A 23,383-nucleotide genomic window follows, 5' to 3' on the forward strand; every position below is an offset into this window, starting at 1 on the left:
GGGATCAATAGCAGAATAACTGAGGCAGAAGAATGGATAAGTGACCTGGAAGATAAAATAGTGGAAATAACTACTGCAGAGCAGAATAAAGAAAAAAGAATGAAAAGAACTGAGGACAGTCTCAGAGACCTCTGGGACAACATTAAATGCACCAACACTCGAATTATAGGGGTCCCAGAAGAAGAAGAGAAAAGGAAAGAGACTGAGAAAATATTTGAAGAGATTATAGTTGAAAACTTCCCTAATATGGGAAAGGAAATAGTTAATCAAGTCCAGGAAGCACAGAGAGTCCCATACAGGATAAATCCAAGGAGAAACATGCCAAGACACATATTAATCAAACTATCAAAAATTAAATATAAAGAAAACATATTAAAAGCAGCAAGGGAAAAACAACAAATAACACACAAGGGAATCCCCATAAGGTTAACATCTGATCTTTCAGCAGAAACTCTGCAAGCCAGAAGGGAGTGGCAGGATATACTTAAAGTGAAGAAGGAGAAAAACCTACAACCAAGGTTACTCTACCCAGCAAGGATCTCATTCAGATTCGATGGAGAAATTAAAACCTTTACAGACAAGCAAAAGCTGAGAGAGTTCAGCACCACCAAACCAGCTTTCCAACAAATGCTAAAGGAACTTCTCTAGTCAGGAAACACAAGAGAAGGAAAAGACCTACAATAACAAACCCAAAACATTTAAGAAAGTGGGAATAGGAACATACATATCAATAATTACCTTAAATGTAAATGGATTAAATGCTCCCACCAAAAGACACAGACTGGCTGAATGGATACAAAAGCAAGACCCATATATATGCTGTCTACAAGAGACCCACTTCAGACCTAGAGACACATACAGACTGAGAGTGAGGGGATGGAAAAAGATATTCCATGCAAATGGAAATCAAAAGAAAGCTGGAGTAGCAATTCTCATATCAGACAAAATAGACTTTAAAATAAAGACTATTACAAGAGACAAAGAAGGACACTATATAATGATCAAGGGATCGATCCAAAAGGAAGGTATAACAATTGTAAATATTTATGCACCCAACATAGGAGCACCTCAATACATAAGGCAAATACTAACAGCCATAAAAGGGGAAATCGACAGTAACACAGTCATAGTAGGGGACTTTAACACCCCACTTTCACCAATGGACAGATCATCCAAAATGAAAATAAATAAGGAAACACAAGCTTTAAATGATACATTAAACAAGATGAACTTAATTGATATTTATAGGACAGTCCACCCCAAAACAACAGAATACACATTTTTCTCAAGTGCTCATGGAACATTCTCCAGGATAGATCATATCTTGGGTCACAAATCAAGCCTTGGTAAAGTTAAGAAAATTGAAATCGTATCAAGTATCTTTTCTGACCACAACGCTATGAGACTAGATATCAATTACAGGAAAAGATCTGTAAAAAAACAAACACATGGAGGCTACACAATACACTACTTAATAACGAAGTGATCACTGAAGAAATCAAAGGGGAAATCAAAAAATACCTAGAAACAAATGACAATGGAGATACGACGACCCAAAACCTATGGGATGCAGCAAAAGCAGTGCTAAGAGGGAAGTTTATAGCAATACAAGCCTACATCAAGAAACAAGAAACATCTCGAATAAACAACCTGACTTTACACCTAAAGCAATTAGAGAAAGAAGAGCAAAAAAAAAAAAAACCCAAAGTTAGCAGAAGGAAAGAAATCATAAAGATCAGATCATAAATAAATGAAAAAGAAATGAAGGAAACAATAGCAAAAATCAATGAAACTAAAAGCTGGTTCTTTGAGAAGATAAACAAAATTGATAAACCATTAGCCAGACTCATCAAGAGAAAAAGGGAGAAGACTCAAATCAATAGAATTAGAAATGAAAAAGGAGAAGTAACCACTGACACTGCAGAATTACAAACGATCATGAGAGATTACTACAAGCAACTCTATGCCAATAAAATGGACAACCTGGAAGAAATGGACAGAGTCTTAGAAATGCACAACCTACCAAGACTGAACCAGGAAGAAACAGAAAATATGAACAGACCAATCACAAGCACTGAAATTGAAACTGTGATTAAAAATCTTCCAACAAACAAAAGCCCAGGACCAGATGGCTTCACAGGCGAATTCTATCAAACATTTAGAGAAGAGCTAACACTTATCCTTCTCAAACTCTTCCAAAATATTGCAGAGGGAGGAACACTCCCCAACTCATTCTACGAGGCCACCATCACCCTGATACCAAAAACAGACAAAGATGTCACAAAGAAAGAAAACTGCAGGCCAATATCACTGATGAACATAGATGCAAAAATCCTCAACAAAATACTAGCAAACAGAATCCAACAGCACATTAAAAGGATTATACACCATGATCAAGTGGGGTTTATTCTGGGAATGCAAGGATTCTTCAATATATGCAAATCAATCAACGTGATACATCATATTAACAAATTGAAGGAGAAAAACCATAGGATCATCTCAATAGATGCAGAGAAAGCTTTTGACAAAATTCAACACCCATTTATGATAAAAGCCCTGCAGAAAGTAGGCATAGAGGGAATTTTCCTCAACATAATAAAGGCCATATATGACAAACCCACAGCCAACATTGTCCTCACTGGTGAAAAACTGAAACCATTTCCACTAAGATCAGGAACAAGACAAGGTTGCCCACTCTCACCACTATTATTCAACATAGTTTTGGAAGTTTTAGCCACAGCAATCAGAGAAGAAAAAGAAATAAAAGGAATACAAATCGGAAAAGAGGAAGTAAAGCTGTCACTGTTTGCAGATGACATGATACTATACATAGAGAATCCTAAAACTGGCACCAGAAAACTACTAGAGCTAATCAATGAATTTGGTAAAGTAGCAGGATACAAAATTAATGCACAGAAATCTCTTGCACTCCTATATACTAATGATGAAAAATCTGAAAGTGAAATTAAGAGAACACTCCCGTTTACCATTGCAACGAAAAGAATAAAATATCTAGGAATAAACCTACCTAAGGAGACAAAAGACCTGTATACAGAAAATTATAAGACACTGATGAAAGAAATTACAGATGATCCAAATAGATGGAGAGATATACCATGTTCCTGGATTGGAAGAATCAACATTGTGAAAATGACTCTACTACCCAAAGCAATCTACAGATTCAATGCAATCCCTATCAAACTACCACTGGCATTTTTCACAGAACTAGAACAAAAAATTTCACAATTTGTATGGAGACACAAAAGACCCCGAATAGCCAAAGCAATCTTGAGAACGAAAAATGGAGCTGGAGGAATCAGGCTCCCTGACTTCAGACTATATTACAAAGCTACAGTAATCAAGACAGTTTGGTACTGGCACAAAAACAGAAATATAGATCAATGGAACAGGATAGAAAGCCCAGAGATAAACCCACACACATATGGTCACCTTATGTTTGATAAAGGAGGCAAGCATATACAGTGGAGAAAAGACAGCCTCTTTAATAAGTGGTGCTGGGAAAATTGGACAGGTACATGTAAAAGTATGAAATTAGAACACTCCCTGACACCATACACAAAAATAAACTCAAAATGGATTAAAGACCTAAGTGTAAGGCCAGACACTATCAAACTCTTAGAGGAAAACATAGGCAGAACACTGTATGACATAAATCACAGCAAGATCCTTTTTGACCCAGCTCCTAGAGAAATGGAAATAAGAACACAAATAAACAAATGGGACCTAATGAAACTTAAAAGCTTTTGCACAGCAAAGGAAACCATAAACAAGACCAAAAGACAACCCTCAGAATGCTAGAAAATATTTGCAAATGAAGCAACTGACAAAGGATTAATCTCCAAGATTTACAAGCAGCTCATGCAGCTCAATAACAAAAAAACAAACAACCCAATCCAAAAATGGGCAGAAGACCTAAATAGACATTTCTCCAAAGAAGATATGCAGATGGCCAACAGAGACATGAAAGAATGCTCAACATCCTTAATCATTAGAGAAATGCAAATCAAAACTACAATGAGGTATCATCTCACACTGGTCAGAATGGCCATCATCAAAAAAATCTACAAACAATAAATGCTGGAGAGGGTGTGGAGAAAAGGGAACATTCTTGCACTGTTGGTGGGAATGTAAATTGATACAGCCACTATGGAGAACAGTATGGAGGTTCCTTAAAAAACTACAAATAGAACTACCATACGACCCAGCAATCCCACTACTGGGCATATACCCTGAGAAAACCATAATTCAAAAAGAGTCATGTACCAAAATGTTCATTGCAGCTCTATTTACAATAGCCAGGACATGGAAGCAACCTAAGTGTCCATCATCGGATGAATGGCTAAAGAAGATGTGGCACATATATACAATGGAATATTACTCAGCCATAAAAAGAAATGAAATGGAGGTATTTGTAATGAGGTGGATGGAGTTAGAGTCTGTCATACAGAGTGAAGTAAGTCAGAAAGAGAAAAACAAATACAGTATGCTAACACATATATATGGAATCTAAGGAGAAAAAAAAAACGGTCATGAAGAACCTAGTGGCAAGATGGGAATAAAGACACAGACCTACTAAAGAATGGACTTGAGGATATGGGGAGGGGGAGGGGTGAGATGTGACAGGGTGAGAGAGTGTCATGGACATATATACACTACCAAATGTAAAATAGATAGCTAGTGTGAAGCAGCCGCATAGCACAGGGAGATCAGCTCGGTGCTTTGTGACCGCCTGGGGGGGTGGGATGGGGAGGGTGGGAGGGAGGGAGATGCGGGAGGGAGGAGATATGGGAATGTGTGTATATGTGTAGCTGATTCACTTTGTTATAAAGCAGAAACTAACACACCATTGTGAAGCAATTATACTTCAATAAAGATGTTAAAAAAAAAAAAAAGAATAAATGGCGAAGTATATTATGAGAACCTAAAATGATTCCAAGTGCATTATAGGTAATCAATAGAGGAGACTGGAGATGATGAATCAGCAGGAGCAGGGCAATGATGATGAATATATGTGGGAGGAGCTACAGGAACTCGGGAGATAGAAGCAACAGGACCTGTTGACTTACTAGACGAGCAGTATGAAAGAAAGGGACAGGGCAAAAGCAAAGTTGAAACCCAGGATCAGGCTTGAATACTTGATCATTCACTGAGATATAGAGAGGAGTCATGTGAGTATGAGGTGCCTGTAGTATCTCCAGGGGAAGACATAAGGGTGGCAGTTAAATACATGTGTCTATTGTCCATAAGAGAGAAAAGGGCTAAAAATAAAAATTCTGTATCAGCAAATAAGAGGACCTGGAAATTGTAGCAGATGATCAATATTGGCTCATTCAGTTTAAATTCACCACCCTTGCAGTATACCTTAAGCTAGAGGCTAGAAATCTGAAGACATTTCATGGATCCCTTTGCAGCTTAGTTTCAACACATGACCTAGATTCTGCTGAACAAATGCATCCTCAAAAGGTCTGGAAGCAGAATTCAGCCTTATGAGGGGAAGATACACTTTTGCTGTTTCTTGGCAAGCCCAATTTGGGGTATATTTGGTTTTTGCGTTGCAATTATAGCAGAAGCCCCAGTTTCTAGTCCTTAGCTTATTGTGTGTCAAGAGTTAGGGCATGGGACATCCATTACGCTGGCAAAGATTATGCAGACGCCACGTGACCCTGTAATCACCATCTGTGGTACTGGTTTCCTGTTTTCCTTGCTTGCTAATCTTGGCAAATGTAGTAACCCTTGATGGACCAGTTCTATCATGCTGTTCTGAGAGTCATTCCTACAAGTTCAACCTATAACTTGACCATCTAGGCCAATAGAATATTCTGTCATGAGGAAAATGTTCTATAAATCTGTGTTGTCAAACATGGTAGCCCCTACTCACAGATGACTATTGATCACCTGAAATATGGTTAGTGCAACTAAGGATCTAAATTACTGCTTTTATTTAATTATAGTTAATTTAAATTTAAACTTAAATAGACACGTGCAGTTAATGGCTACCATGTTGGACATCACAGCTCCAGACCATCCAATGATTTTGTAAGCAATGAATTCCCTGGATTACATTTCTTTCCACCTGAAGAAATTAGAGTGGTTTCTGTTATCTGGGTTTGAAGATTGATTAATATATGAAAGCTTGCAATTCCCCAAGGTAAATGCATAGAGTGTGAAAAGTCCTAAAATAATACCAAGGGTAAACCTTGGAAAGAATGGCCAGAGAAGGAAATAAGTGAAAATAGAAAACAAAAATATAGAAAGAGATGCAAGAGAAATTGTGCTATATTAACCAAGAGGGGAGAGTCTTTTAATAAGAGGGAGTGGTCCCTAAGGGAAAAAAAAGTAGAGCAACATATAGTGGGCCAAGCAGTTGGCCATGGAGGACCCAAATTGCATCACTGGGATGAGTTTTGCTTTATCCCTCTTGTGCATGAGTGCCCCCATCCCCAGTATCTTCAGGGCTTTAGAGACTTGTTATGTTCATGTTAGTCTGGTGTTTGGGTGTGACAATGTGGAGGTGCCAGGAGAATAGCTTATAGTACCAATTCTGCTGCTTACCTTCATGTCATTGAGTAAATGACTGCTACTTTCTTGTCTTCAGTTTCCCATGGGGAAAAAAAAACAGGAATAATAATACCCCTTGTGAAGAGTAAATGAAATGTTGATGTGAGAGTGTTTGCAAGCTGGAAAAAAATGTACATGATATGAACCATAAACATCTATCTCAAAGTCAGTCTTAAAGCATCCCCTGATCTCACATGGAACACTGAGATCTGAGATATCTATAGGAATGAATGAATGAGTAAATAGAGGTCTGATTATAGGAAAACAAGAGCATTTGAAAAAAAACTTGACAAATTGAATTTTGATAGAACAAGGATAAATGTTAGTATGAGAGATATCTGAAGAAAGCAATCTCATCGAAAGCTGAGAAATATGAAGAAATATGAACTTGCAGCATAGTGCAGGTATCAAAGAAACACAGCACACATTTGTGAACAAAACAGGCAGAGAGAAAGCAACTATACGGTATTTGACCTAGAAAGGTATTCTATGCAATAATTAAGGAGCTTGAAGTGTTTATTCTTACAGTTAATATCTCTCTCAATGTTTTGATTATGTATTCCCTACGGCAAGCTTTCTTGAAATAGGCATTCAGAGGATCGTACATAGAATTCAAAATGATTCTGAAAATGTCATAGAATAGCCAAGAGACCAGAAGAATTCAAGACTGTAGGTAAAAAGTCAAGGCCTGGAATACTCAGATAACATATTGAATAAAGTGAACAAAGAGATAAAAAGGAAAAAAATCACAATATTAGAAATGGCAGCCACAATTTATATATTATAATTTTCTTCATAATATTTTCTTTATAACCAATTTCTGCAATAATTGATTTCAACCTCAATTCTCATTCTAATTTTCTGCCTCTCAGAGGAAAGCAAATCAGGTATCAGAGTCAGTTTGACTTTTGTTTTTTTTTTTAAATCCCTTTAAAATGCAGCAAGGGATCCAGTTAAAAGTGGTGGGGAAAAACTATTTCTATTCCACTCCATTATGAAACCAAACAAAATCAATGCAAAGACTGAAAAACAGAGAAAATATTCCATTAGAAAGGTTAAAAAGCATGAATTGAATTGTGATGAATATTTGACAAATAAAATAGAGGTCCTCTTGTCTTTAGATATAAGCCCACAGCATTTCCTTAAGCTTAATTTCTCTGATTGGAGATCCATGTGGATGTGTATTTCTTGAGTAGTTTACCCCCACAATATACTATCTATAATTTCAAATTTCAGTTCTTTAAAGTGGAGCAACAAATTAAAGACACTTATGAAACAATCTGAGTTCAGAATCCTTCTAGATTTCTTTGGTTTCTTATACCTAACTTAGAGTAAATTTGAGTGATTCCCCCTTATCACTTCTTCCAAAAGCATTCAATCAAGTTTCAGTAAACAACCCGTCTTAAAAATATTATTATTATCCTTCTCAAACTCTTCCAAAATATTGCAGAGGGAGGAACACTCCTCAACTCATTCTACGAGACCACCATCACCCTGATACCAAAACCAGACAAAGATGTCACAAAGAAAGAAAACTACAGGCCAATATCACTGATGAACACAGATGCAGAAATCCTCAACAAAATACTAGCAAACAGAATCCAACAGCACATTAAAAGGATCATACACCATGATCAAGTGGGGTTTATCCCAGGAATGCAAGGATTCTTCAATATATGCAAATCAATCAACGTGATACACCATATTAACAAATTGAAGGAGAAAAACCATAGGATCATCTCAATAGATGCATAGAAAGCTTTTGACAAAATTCAACACCCATTTATGATAAAAGCCCTGCAGAAAGTAGGCATAGAGGGAACTTTCCTCAACATAATAAAGGCCATATATGACAAACCCACAGCCAACATCATCCTCAATGGTGAAAAACTGAAACCATTTCCACTAAGATCAGGAAGAAGACAAGGTTGCCCACTCTCACCACTATTATTCAACATAGTTTTGGAAGTTTTAGCCACAGCAATCAGAGAAGAAAAAGAAATAAAAGGAATCCAAATCGGAAAAGAAGAAGTAAAGCTGTCACTGTTTGCAGATGACATGATACTATACATAGAGAATAATAAAGATGCTACCAGAAAACTACTAGAGCTAATCAATGAATTTGGTAAAGTGGCAGGATACAAAACTAATGCACAGAAATCTCTTGCATTCCTATACACTAATGAAGAAAAATATGAAAGTGAAATTAAGATAACACTCCCATTTACCAATGCAACCAAAAGAATAAAATATCTAGGAATAAACCTACCTAAGGAGACAAAAGACCTGTATGCAGAAAATTATAAGACACTGATGAAAGAAATTAAAGATGATACAAATAGATGGAGAGATATACCATGTTCTTGGATTGGAAGAATCAACATTGTGAAAATGACTCTACTACCCAAAGCAATGTACAGATTCAATGCAATCCTATCAAACTACCACTGGCATTTTTCACAGAACTAGAACAAAAAAGTTCACAATTTGTATGGAAACACAAATGACCCCGAATAGCCAAAGGAATCTTGAGAACGAAAAATGGAGCTGGAGGAATCAGGCTCCCTGACTTCAGACTATACTACAAAGCTACATTATCAAGACAGTATGGTACTGGCACAAAAACAGAAACATAGATCAATGGAACAGTATAGAAAGCCCAGAGATAAACCCACGCACATATGGTCACCTTATCTTTGATAAAGGAGGCAAGCATATACAGTGGAGAAAAGACAGCCTCTTCAATAAGTGGTGCTGGGAAAACTGGACAGGTACATGTAAAAGTATGAAACTAGAACACTCCCTAACACCATACACTCAAAATGGATTAAAGACCTAAATTTAAGGTCAGACACTATCAAACTCTTAGAGGAAAACATAGGCAGAACACTCTATGACATAAATCACAGCAAGATCCTTTTTGACCCACCTCCTAGAGAAATGGAAATAAAACCAAAAATAAACAAATGGGACCTAATGACTTAAAAGCTTTTGCACAGCAAAGGAAACCTTAAACAAGACCAAAAGACAACCCTCAGAACGGGAGAAAATATTTGCAAATGAAGCAACTGACAAAGGATTAATCTCCAAGATTTACAAGCAGCTCATGCAGCTCAATATCAAAAAAACAAAGAACCCAATCCAAAAATGGGCAGAAGACCTAAATAGACATTTCTCCAAAGAAGATATACAGATTGCCAACAGACACATGAAAGAATGCTCAACATCATTAATCATTAGAGAAATGCAAATCAAAACTACAATGAGATATCATCTCACACCGGTCAGAATGGCCATCATCAAAAAATCTACAAAAATAAATGCTGGAGAGGGTGTGGAGAAAAGGGAACCCTCTTGCACTGTTGGTGGGAATGTAAATTGATACAGCCACGATGGAGAACAGTATGGAGGTTCCTTAAAAAGCTAAAAATAGAACTACCATACGACCCAGCAATCCCACTACTGGGCATATACCCTGAGAAAACCATAATTCAAAAAGAGTCATGTACCAAAATGTTCATTGCAGCTCTATTTACAATAGCCAGGACATGGAAGCAACCTAAATGTCCATCATCGGATGAATGGATAAAGAAGATGTAGCACATATATAAAATGGATTGTTACTCAGCCATAAGAAGAAATGAAATGGAGTTATTTGTAGTGAGGTGGATGAAGTTAGAGTCTGTCATACAGAGTGAAGTAAGCCAGAAAGAGAAAAACAAATACAGTATGCTAACACATATATATGGAATCTAAGGGAAAACAAAAAAAAAAAGGTCATGAAGAACCTAGTGGCAAGAGGGGAATAAAGACACACACCTACTAGAGAATGGACTTGAGGATATGGGGAGGGGGAAGGGTAAGATGTGACAAAGTGAGAGAGTGGCATGGACATATATACACTACCAAACGTAAAATAGATAACTAGTGGGAAGCAACTGCATAGCACAGGGAGATCAGCTTTGTGCTTTGTGACCACCTAGAGGGGTGGGATAGGGAGGGTGGGAGGGAGGGAGATGCAAGAGGGAAGAGATATGGGAACACATGTATATGTATAACTGATTCACTTTGTTATATAGCAGAAACTAACACACCATTGTAAAGCAATTATACTCCAATAAAGATGTTAAAAAAAAGATATTTTTTTATCAAAAAAAATTATTATTTTACATAGAATTTTAAATTACCAGATACATAAAAATATAAGTGATGTAAACAGATTTGCATACAAACACACTGACTTTGGTAAGCACACAAAGCAGCTGAGGAGAGCAGGAGAGCATAAGCACACTAGAGCAATACCGTCTGGCCATTAGCCATAAAATCAGACCAGGCTGGATTATGAAGTCACCACATGGAAAAAAGCTACACTGAGTAATCATATGGACCCACAAATTTTGTGTAAGAAACAAATAACTTTATGTTATATCAAGCCATTGAGAGTTTGGGGTTGTATGCTGATTCAGCATAACCTAATTTATCCATTATATTATATCAATCCTGAAAATACTATGTCTGCCCCACACTAGATTTCTCATGTATTCTTGCAGCTAAGTATGTCACATTTCAAGGTTCTGTCCAATGAGAGTTAAGATAATATTTATAGGCATATTCTGGGAAAAAAAGTAAACTTTCACTTTCTCATAAAAAGGACAAATGCAATTGGTTCTGTATTTTACTTACTTGATTGTAAACATCTTATGATCACAGGTGACAATATGAGGAAAAAGGCCAGCATGCTAAGGATGATAAAGAAGAAAAAAAAAAAGAGTCTGAATCTGTTGAGTAGTTCTACCAATATCAGCAAGCAATTATCTACCTACTTCTGGATTTCTTGTTATGTGCAGAAAGGAGGTTTTTAAAAACGACTATTTGATAAATAGTCTTATATATATATTACTCAACCATACACACACACACACACACACACACACACACACACACACACATACATGCCACATCTTCTTTATCCATTCATCTACTGATGGACACTTAAGTTGCTTCCATATCCTGGCTATTGTAAATAATGCTGCAGTCAACACAGAGGTGCATGTATCTTTTCTAATTAGTGTTTTTGTTTTCTTCAGGTACTATCATATGGTAGTCCTATTTTTAATTTTTTGAGGAATCTCATACTATTTTCCATAGCAGCTGCACCAATTTACATTGCCACCAACAGTGTGTGAGGTTTCCCTTTTGTCCACATCCTCACCAACACTTGTTATTTGTTGACTTTTTTATAATAACTGTTCTGACAGGTGTGAGGTGAAAGCTCATTGTGTTCTTGATTTGCATTTCCCTGATTAGTTCCTTTGAGCATCTTTTCATGTGCCTGTTGGTTAATTATATGTCTTTGGAGAAATGTATTCAGATCTTCTGTCCATTTTTTTTTTAATCAGGCTGTTTTTTTGATGTTGAGTCATGTGAGTTCTTTGTATATTTGGGATATTAACCCCTTACTGGATATATCACTTGCAAATATCTTCTCCTATTAAGTAGGCAGTCTGTTCATTTTATTGGTAGTTTCCTTCTCTATGCAAAAGCTTTTTTAGTTCGATGTAATCCCATTTGTTTATTTTTGCTTTTGTTTCCCTTGCCTGAGGAGACATATTAATCAGTCTGTTAGAGTTGAAAACATTAACAGATACAAGAATCTAAGCCCATCCTTTTTAAAGTTTGATCAGCCCAAAAGGAATTAATAAGCTGTGTCAGAGAGTAAATCATCTACATCCTTAAGCACACTGTTTTTACATAGCAAGGCTTTCCTGATGAACCAAACAGTGTTTTGATTTACATTCCAGTGCAAGCTCATTATAATTTTGAAACCACTAACAACCAGTAGTGGACTGGCTACTTAAAGTAGCACAGTTCCAAGCAATTACTCTGAATAAAATTTTGAAATACTGCTTTTGTAAGCTGTGCTCCATTTTTAGTACTAGTCAAGCTGATAGCATAGCTTCAAGGCATATTGAACAATTCACTATAGAAAATACTAGGATTTTTTTTTTTCTGATAGAGTTGACAAGTTTCACTGTCTTTAATTGTACTTTCTGTGACAAGTAATATTTTCATACACAGAAATTTTTCATTTCTCTACATCAGAGACTAATTTTAAAGACATTTCAAGTACAAATTAGGGTGTCACATTTAAGAAAAATATGACAGAAATTTAATGACAGAAATTTAATACAAGTAACTGAGATGACAATTGGTTCATATTATGCAAACAATGACAACTATGTCACAATGAACTCCTCTGCCAAGTGTCTGGAGACTTTTCTTTAATATAAAACAAAGGATATATCCTTATATCAGAAACTTAAAAATGGAAAAGAAAATGTGTCCTAAAGATGAAACAATATGATTATGTTTTTCAAGAATTTTGCCCAAACAATTCAGTGAAAAAAAGGAAATTCATGATTTTAGAGTCTTAGATTCCTTGTTTAATCATAGTCTTTTAAGTCTTTAATATTATAATCACAGTTAAGTTAAATATGAATATTTAAATATAAAATGTTGGCCATATCACCAGAACTCCTAGAATTTAAACATCTATGTGGATAAAAGGAGCATTGCTCTGATAAAGTACTCTCTCAAAATGGGATTTGAGAATAGAATTACATATTCTTGAACTAGAGTAATACAATTTTCCCCAAATAAGAAAATAATTATTTATAATTGATTTCAAAACAAGATTGTTAGTTCCACATTTGTTGATAGAGATAAGTACTTCTTAAACTATCTATGCTGAAAAAGACCAATTTCTTTGTTTAATTTGTAATCTCTCTAGAACACCTTTGTAAAACACAATAAAAACAAATTTCTAGAAAAAAAAATCACATGCTTTTATGTCACAACAAAGTCAAATTTCTTTAAAATTTTCTAAATGCTTATGTTCCATTTCTACACTTATATTGCCATGAACTGGGAACAAATAATTTGCAGACTGACACCACATACAACACATAGTGCTGGTTTGTTACTGTTGTTGACCAAAGAACATTGATGATCCTTACAGATTTTTTGTTATTATTGTCACATTTGTGTTCTATGTTTCTTGAAAATAAAAATATACAATAGGCAATGATTCTTTCCATGGGAATCTATGAGGTAAAATGTATGGTTATGTTGTCTCAAAAAGCTGTACAGCAAACAATCAACACAATGAAAAGGCAACTGACAGAATGAAAGTAAATATTTGCAAAAGTTAGGATAGCCAATATCAAAAGAATTAAATAAGTGAATTTAATATGGCAAACATTTGGAGAAATTGGAACCCTTGTGCATTATTCGTGGGAATGCAAAATGGTTCAGTTGCTATGGAAAACAGTATGGAGGTTCCTCAAAAATTAAAAATAGAATTATTATATAAGCCAGCAATCCTAACTCTGGGTATTTATACAAAAGAATTTAAATCAGGATCTCAAAAAGATATTTGCACTCCTGTGTTTACTGAAGTATTATTTACAACAGTCAAGATATGGAAGCAACCTAAATGTCCATTGACAGATGAATGGATAAAGAAAATGTGGTATATAGATACAATGGAATATTCTTCAGTCTTATAAAGGAAATCATGTCATATTCAACAATGTGGATGAAACTTGAGGACACTATGCTAAGTGAAATAAGCCAGTCCCAGAAAGACAAATACTACATAATCCACTTATAGGAGGTAGCTAAAATGGTCAAACTCATAGAAGTAAAAAGTACAATGCTGGATGCCAGGGGTTGGGAGAGGGAGAAGTGAAAAGTTGCTGTTCAGTGCATACAAAATTTCAGTTATGCAAGATGAAAAGGTTCTAGAGATCTGCTGTACAACGTTGTGCTTATAGTTAAATAATACTGTACTGTAGACTTAAACATTTATTAGGAGGGTGTATCTCATATTATTTCTTTCACCACAGTTTAAAAAATAAAACCATTATCAGTAATACAAAAAAAAAAAAGAAGATTCAAAATAGAAGGGATGAGAAGGAGCCTTGACTTTCAACTCTATCCTAATCTTTGAATTGATATTTGTCCTTAATGATAAACATAAAAAGAAAAAAGAATAAGAAGAACATTGAAGAATCCTTTGAAAAATACACTTCCTATATTTAGGAAGGTGGAAGAAATTATGAACATGTTAAAGAAAGAAATGAAAAATATATTTTTAAAAAGACACAAAAAGAATTCCAAGAAATAAAATATATCTGAAATAAGAAATACATGGGATTAACAACATATTAGAAAAGGAAAAATAAAATATCACTGAACTTGAATGTATAACAACAAAAACCATCGAAAATGTAGCACAATGAGAAAAAAGAGAAAATGAACAGAGTTTAGTGACATGTTTGACAATATCAAACAGACTAATGTACATACAAATGGGATCCCAGGAGGAGAGAAGGTGGAGGGATAGGACTAATATTTGGAAAATTTCAAACACATGTTCCAAACTCTATGAAAAGGATAAACCCACAGGCCGAAAATGGTCAACAAACCACAAGCAGAATAAATGTAAAGAAAATCACACTAAGGCACATCACAGATTGCTGGAAAACAGTAAAAATTCAAACATCTTAAAAGCAGCCAAAGGAAAACAATATGTTAGGTACAGAGAAACAAACATAAGAATGACAGTAGAATTTCTCATTTTATTTTCATGAACAGTACTAACAACTAGCTGGATCTAACTGATAATCAAAGAACACTCAGTCCAACAAGAGCAGAACATGCATTATTTTCAGCTATACACAAAACATTTACTAAGATAAAACATATTCTAAGCCATAAAATAATTCAATAAATTTCTAAGTATTGAAATCATAAAATAATTGTCATAAACATAGCAGAATTAAGTTTTTAAAAAGATATTTGGAAAATTACCCATTATTTAGAAATTAAACAAAAAACACTTCTAAATAACCCACAAGTCAAAAAAGAAATCGGAGAAAATAAAATATATTTTAGGCAGACCTAAGTTTTTTTCTAAGTCTAACAAAAGTTGGCAGGTGCTCCAAAAGCAGTGTTCAGAGGGAAAAATTATTGCATTAAGTGCTTTTATTATTAGAAGAAAAGAGAAAGATCTAAAACTCAATGGTAAACACTTCTTTCTTAAAAACACTTGGGGAAAAAAAGCAAATTAATACCAAAGTAAGCAGAAGAAAGAAAATAAGAACAGTAACTGATTAAATTTAAAAGACAGGAAAAATAGAGAAACTCAATGAAATCAAATGCTGGCTTGTAAAGATCAATAAAATTCATAAACTTCTAACCAGAGTGATAAGGGAGAAGAGAGAAGAAAAAAATCACCAATATCAATGAGAGAGGTGATCACTATATATTCCACAGATATGAAACACATAACAAGAAATTATTATGAAAACTTTATGCCAATATTTTTGACAGTTAGATGAAATGGGAAAATTTCTTAAAAAACCTAAACTACCAAAGTGTAAACAAGAAGACACAGTTAACCTGAATAGTCCTATATCTCTAAAGGAATTAGATTTCTACTTAGAAACATCTCCACAAAGAAAACTTCAGATGAATTCACTCATGAATTCCACCAGATATTTAAGGAGAAAGTAATACTAATTCTACAAAAATTCTTCCAAAAAAATTAAGAGGAGATAACACTTCCCAACTCATTCTGTGAGGCCACCTTTAGTAATTAGACAAAGTAATTACAAGAAAAGAAAACTACAGAGTAATATCTATCATGACCATAAATGCAAAAATGTTTAATAATGTTTAACAAGTTCAGCCCATCAATGTATAAAAAGTGATACATCCAAATTCCCATATGGGACTTATCCAAGGAATGGTTTAACACTGAAAATCAATGTAGTTTGCTATATAAACAAATTTTAAAAGAAAACCATATAATCATCTTAACAGAAGAAGAAAAGGCATTTGACAAAATCCATTACCCATTGTTGGTTTTTAAAAAAATCCTCAACAGGGGCTTTCCCTGGTGGCTCAGTGGTTAAGAATCTGTCTGCTAATGCAGGGGACACAGGTTCGAGCCCTGGTCCTGGAAGATCCCACATGCCGTGGAGCAACTAAGCCCTGTGTGCCACAACTACTGAGCCTACGCTCTAGAGTCCATGAGCCACAACTACTGAAGCCCACATGCCTAGAGCCCGTGCTCCACAACAAGAGAAGCCACTGCAATGAGAAGCCTGCGCACCGCAACCATGAGTAGCCCCCACTCACTGCAACTAGAGAAAGCCCGCGCACAGCAACAAGGACCAAACACAGCCAAAAATAAATAAATAAAATAAACAAATTTTTTTAAATCTTTAAAAAAAAATCCTCAGCAAACTAGGAATGCAAAAGAAGTTTCTCAACATGAAAAACTGCCATCACTTAATGTTAACAGTTAATGATATTGACTGAATGTTTGCCTCCTAGTATAAGGAACAAGGCAAGTTCTATTCAACATTGTACTGGAAGATCTCGCCAGTGCAATCGGGCAAGACAAAGGAAAAAAAAAGACATTCATACTGGAAAGAAAAAGTAAACCCTCTTTACAGACAACATGATTGCATATATACAAAATCCAGTGGAATCTATAAATAAACTACTAAAGCTAATTAGCATGTTTACAAGGTGTTAGTTACATACAAAAATCCAGTTTATTTCTATGTACCACTAATAAATAGTTGGAAATTGAAATTTGAAAAATATAATTTACAATAACATCCATAAATATTAAATACTTAGGAATCTGATAAAAGATGTATGGTATATGCACACTGAAAACTATAATACATTGTTTAAAAATTTTAAAATACTCAAATGGAGAAATATGCTGTGTTCATGGGTCAATAACGTGAAAATGTCAATTGTCCCTAAATTTATCTACAAAGTCAACTTAACCCTAATTAAAAATCCTAGCAAGTACTATTTTTGGTAGAAAATAAATTGATTTTAAAATTCATATGGAAATGCAGAGGACCTAGTATGACCAAAACAACTCTGAGAAAAGAACAAAGTTGGAAGACTAATACTATCTGATTTCAAAACATATAAATCTACAGTAATAGAGAAAATGTGATATTACTGTAAAGACAAGTATATCAATGAAAACAGAATAAACAAACCCACAGATGTATGGCCAACTGATTTTTGGCAAAAGTACTGAGTAAATAATGTTTGTGGAGAAATAATGTTCTTTTTAGCAAATGGTGTTGGAAAAATTATATATCTATACACACACACAAAAAAGGACTTTGATACTCAGCACCAAATACAAATAGTAACCCAAAATGGATCATAGACCTAAATGTAGAAATGAAACATTTGAAAAATGTTTTAAGAAACATAGGAGAAAATTTTTGACTTTGGCATTCAAAAGACTTCTTGGATACAACATCAAAAGCATGAGCCATAAAAGAAAAAAAAATAGTAAGTTTTATCAGTTTAGAAAACTACTTGTTTAATATGATTAAAGTTAAATTTTATTTTAAATCTGCTCTCTTTGTTTCCTTCTATGAAACTATATATCAGACAGCACAGAAGAGGCAAGGTGCATAAGTAAATATTTAATCTCTTTTCTACAATATCAATGTCTAAAGTTCACAAATGGTGAAATGGGTTTGCTATTGCATATTTGGTAATCAATAAGCTCACAAGAGCCTAGGCTCAATTTAATCCTTTTACTCTTAACTAAAAATCTCCTAATTAACTCATCCTTTTTTGCATAAACCTTTCCCATGAACTTCCCCAGAACTTTGTCCAAGGGGGTAGTATTAAACATCTGCACTTGTCTCAAATGCTTTCATTTTCGCATGCTTTTAACAGTCTACACTTATGATGAAAATTAATTCTATGGTCAAGGCTACTGAGTTGTTCTCTGTTAGATCAAACATAGACTGTGTTTCTTGTTAGTTCTGCCCTTGTAGTGGTAAAAGTTCAAATATTTTGCAGTCTTCTTATTTGGTTTGTTTCCATAAGATCTTGCTAATTTGTCCACATTCCTTGAACTCGCTAACTTCACACACTCTAATTCTACCAAAATCTTCTTGTGCCACTCCCTTTTCCAATTCTGCCGTATCTTCTACTAGCATTTTGATTGAGGCTACAGTGAATTTATTGCTCAAATTCCAGAAATAAATATATTTAGACTACTGAATGTTCTAATCCATAAACATTCCTTAATTTACATAGGTCATCTTTCTCTCAAATAGTAAGAAACTGATATTTAAGATATTGTAATAGTGTTGTTTTCTAAACATTTGTTGCTGACATGTCAAAGTATAATGGATTTTTTGCATGTTGACCTGTAACAAGTATCCTTGTTAGAGACATTCTAAGAATGCATATATAATAATAATTCATATGTAGATACTTATGTTTTTATGTACAAAATTATATCTTTGAACACTAAGTTTATTTTGTCCTTTTGTGTATTATTCCTTTTGTTTCAATTTCTTGATTTATTGCACTGGTTAAACCTTCAGTACAATTATTTAACAGAAAGGGTGATAGCAAGCACTCATCTCCCTTTTTTTTTTTTAATTGAAGTATAGTTGATTTACAATATTAGCTTCAGGTATGTGACATAGTGATTCAATATTTTTATAGATTGTAACCCATTTAAAGTTATTACAAAATAATGGCTATGTTTCCCTGTACTATACAACATATTCTTGTTACTTATTTTATACATGGTAGTTTGTATCTCTTAATCCCATATGCTTATCTGATATCCCCTATCTCCTCTCATCCCACTGCTAACCACTAGTTTGTTTTCTATATCTGTGACTCTTTCTGTTTTGTTATATTCATTATTTTTTTAGATTCCACTTATAATTGATAAAATATAGTATTTGTCTTTCTCTGACTTATTTTACTAAGCATAATACCCTCTAGGTCCATCCACACTGTTGCAAATAGCAGAATATCCTTCTTTTTATGGCTGAGTAATACTCCCCTGTGTATATTATATATATGTATATATATATGCATTCCACATCTTCTTTATTTGTTCATCTATTGATGGACACAGGTTGCTTCCTTATCTTGGTTATTGTAAATGATACAGCTATGAACATTGGGGTGATGTATCTTTTTGAATTAGTGTTTTTATTTTCTTTGGATATACTCCCAAAGGTGGAATTGCTGAATCACATAGTTGTGTTTTTAGTTTTTTGAGGGACCTTCATACTGTTTTCTATGGTGGCTGCACCAATTTACATTCCCACCAACAGTGTACAAAGGTTTCCTTTTCTCCACATCCTCACCAATATTTGTTAGTTGTAGACTTTTTGATGATAGTCCTCTGACAGCTGTGAAATGGTATCTCATTGTTGTTTTGATTTGCATTTATTTAATAATTAGCAACTGAGCATCTTTTCATGTGCCTGTTGGCCATCTGTATGTCTTCTTTAGAGAAATGTTTATTCAGGTCTTCTGCCAGTTTTTAATCAGGTTGTTTGTTTTTTTGATATTGAGTTGTATGTACTGTTTATATATAATATTTTGGATATTAATCCCTTATTGGTCATATCATTTTCAAATGTTTTTCTCCCATTCAGTAGGTTGTCTTTTCATTTTGTCAATGGTTTCCTTTGCTGTGCAAAAACTTTTAATTGGGTCCCATTTGTTTATTTTTGCTTCTGTTTCCTTTGTCTTAGGAGACAGATCCAAAAAAATATTGCTATGATTTATGTCAAGGAATATTCTACCTATGTTTTCTTCTAGGATTTTTATAGTTTCAGTCTTACATTTAGGTCTTTAATCCATTTTAAGTTTATTTTTGTATATGGTGAGAAAGTGTTCTAATTTCATTCTTTTAAATGTAGCTGTTGGTCTTCCCTGGTGGTGCAGTGGTTAAGAATCTGCCTGCCAATGCAGGGGACATGGGTTCAAGCCCTGGCCTGGGAAGATCCCACATGCCACGGAGCAACTAAGCCTGTGCCCTACAACTACTGAAGCCTGTGCACCTAGAGCCTGTGCTCTGCAATGAGAGAAGCCACCACAATGAGAAGCCCACACACTGCAATGAGGAGTAGCCCCCACTCGCCACAACTAGAGAAAGCTCACATGCAGCAACGAAGACCCAACGCAGCCAAAAATAAATAAATTTACTAAAAATAAATAAATAAATGTAGCTGTCTAGTGTTCCCAGCACCACTTATTGGAGAGACTGTCTTTCCTCTATTTTATATTCTTGCCTCATTTGTCATAAATTAATTGACCATGGGTGCGTGCATTTATTTCTGGGCTTTCTATCCTGTTTCATTGATCTGTATTTTTGGTTTTTCTGCCAGTACCATACTCTTCTGATTAGTGTAGTTTTGTAGTATTGTCTTCAAGTTCCCTTTGAGGTCATGGCACATGATACCTCCTGTTCTGTTCTTAAGATTGTTTTGGCTACTCAGGGTCTTTTGTGTTTCCATATAAATTTAAAATTTTTTTCTAGTTCTGTGAAAAGTGTCATGAATATTTTGATACGGTTTGCATTAAATCTGCAGATTGCTTTGGGTAGTATGGACATTTTAACAATATTAATTCTTCCAATCCATGAACGTGGATATATTTCCATTTCTGTATATCATCTTCAATTTCCTTCATCAGGGTTTTATAGTTTTTAGAGTATAGGTCTTTCACATCCTTGGTTAAGTTTATTCCTAGGTATTTTATTATTTTTGATGTTATATTAAACAGGATTGTTTTCTTGATTTCTCTTTCTGATAGCTTCTGCAGAAAAATCACTGTTAGCCTTATGGGCATTCCCTTGCATATAATTCTTTATTTTTCTCTTGCTGCCTTTAGAATTATTTTAACTTTTGCCGTTCTAATTATGATATGTCTTGATGTGAGTCTGTTTGCATTCATCTTGTTTGAGACCCTCTGTGCTTCCTGTACCTGGATCTCTTTTTCCTTCTTCAGGTTCAGGAAGTTTTCATCCATAATTTCATCTTATATATTTTCTACCTCTTTCTGTCTCTCTTCTCTTTCTTGGATCCCTGTAATAAGAATGTTGTTATGCACGATGTTGTTGCAGAGGTCCCTTAAACTGTCCTCATTTTTTTATAATTTGCTTTTCTTTTTGCTGTTCTGATTGGGTGATTTCCATTATTCTATATTCCAGATCACTTATGCTTTCTTCTGTATCACCTAGTCTGCTGTTAATTTCTTCTAGTGTGTTTTTCATATGTTATTTTATTTTTATATTTGATTGGTTCATTTTTATATTTTCTAGTTCCTTGTTAAAATTCCTTCTGTGTTCATCTATTCTTTCCCTGATTCAGTTAGCATTCTTATTACTAATGCTTTGAACTCTTATCTGGTAAGTTATTTGTTTCATTAGTTATTTTTTCAGGGTTTTTCTCTTGTTCTTTCAATTGCAACAACTTCCTCTGTCTCTATGAAATTAGGTAAAACAGTTACAATTTTGGTCTTGAATGGGGTGTTCTTGTGTGAGTGTCCCTATACGGTCTGCATGTGCTCACTGGCTTTGGTGGGAGAGCTGGATCTGATGTGAGCATGAGTCACGTCTTCCTCTAGGGTGTGCTGGCAGCTATTACCTTGGGAGGTTGTGGGGCTAGAGATGAAGGGGCTAGAGCCAGAGCCAGGTGTGAGCTGGGGTTTCTCTGATCAGTGGCCAACTCCATTGGAGTTGGGATCAGGTCACCAGTTGCTGCAGCAGAAGCCCTGAGGGTCAGGTCCATGCTGGCTCCATTCCCTTTAAGTATGTGCTCTCCCCGTTCCCAGCACCAGAAGCCTTGTCCCAGAGAGTAGCAGTGCTGGAACAAGAGGGGCTGGAGCTGGCACTCAGCATGGGTCTGGGTGTGGGCTGTGGAATCCAGGACCACTTCTGATGCGCTGCTTATGTAAGCTTCAGTAATGCTTGCCCCTGCTCCATTCATAGGCTGGGCTCCATTCTGGGTCTGGGCTAGCACCATCCCTCTCAACTGAGCACTCCCCTGGGCCACAGCAGCCCTCACCCTAGTGTGGAGCTGTATAATGAAGCTCCAGCTCAGGCTGGAGCACACACAGGAGCAGTTGTGGGAAACCAGCCAGAGTTTTGTGCAGTCTCAATTTGTTTCTTCTGCCTTGTTTCTGGAGTAAGCATGTGTGTTCATGCTCTTCACAAGTGGAGTCTAGGTTTCCTACTGCCTTCTTGTTAGTTCCACTGGTTTCCTAACCAGCTAAGGGGACTCCTCTCCCTTCTATGTCCCCTTCCAAGGGCACAGGTCCTGACCTCAATTCTTCTTTTCCCTTTCAACCTGGTACCATGTGGATTTTTCTTACAGCCTTGGTTGTACAGGAGTCTTTCTGTCAGTCTTCAGTTTTCAGTGAGAATTTTTCCACATATGGATAGATGTGTTTTTGGTGTGTCCTTGGGGGGAGGCGAGTTCTGCATCCTCTTACATCACCATCTTGATTTCTTCCCGCTTGTCCCATTCTTGATGACGGAGAAAAAGCTTTGTGTGTGATTATTTTTTCTTCCTTAAAAGTTTGGTATAATTCTTGGGCTTCCCTGGTGGCGCAGTGGTTGAGAATCTGCCTGCCAATGCAGGGGACACGGGTTCGAGCCCTCGTCTGGGAAGATCCCACATGCCGCGGAGCAACTAGGCCCATGAGCCACAATTGCTGAGCCTGTGCGTCTGGAGCCTGTGCTCCGCAACAAGAGAGGCCGCGATAGTGAGAGGCCCCGTGCACTGCGATGAAGAGTGGCCCCCACTTGCCACAACTAGAGAAAGCCCTCACACAGAAACGAAGACCCAACACAGCCATAAATGAATAAAATAAATAAATAAAAATAGTGTTAAAAAAAAAATCTTTTAAAAAAAAAAAAAAG

At 35.5% G+C, this 23,383-nt stretch overlaps 1 long non-coding RNA gene across 1 annotated transcript in view; it reads right to left on the reverse strand.

Annotated features, from left to right (window-relative positions):
* Window positions 1-23,383, reverse strand: part of LOC309661903 — a 1,098,809-nt gene that overhangs the window by 1,070,489 nt on the left and 4,937 nt on the right. The window contains exon 2 of the long non-coding RNA XR_014264355.1: window positions 15,690-23,057. This is a non-coding gene — a long non-coding RNA (uncharacterized lncRNA). The remainder of the gene's footprint in view (window positions 1-15,689; window positions 23,058-23,383) is intronic.

This window comes from Balaenoptera physalus (genome assembly GCF_965194825.1).
Source record: "Balaenoptera physalus genome assembly, chromosome: 5".
In the NCBI taxonomy this organism is placed as follows: Eukaryota; Metazoa; Chordata; class Mammalia; order Artiodactyla; family Balaenopteridae; genus Balaenoptera; species Balaenoptera physalus.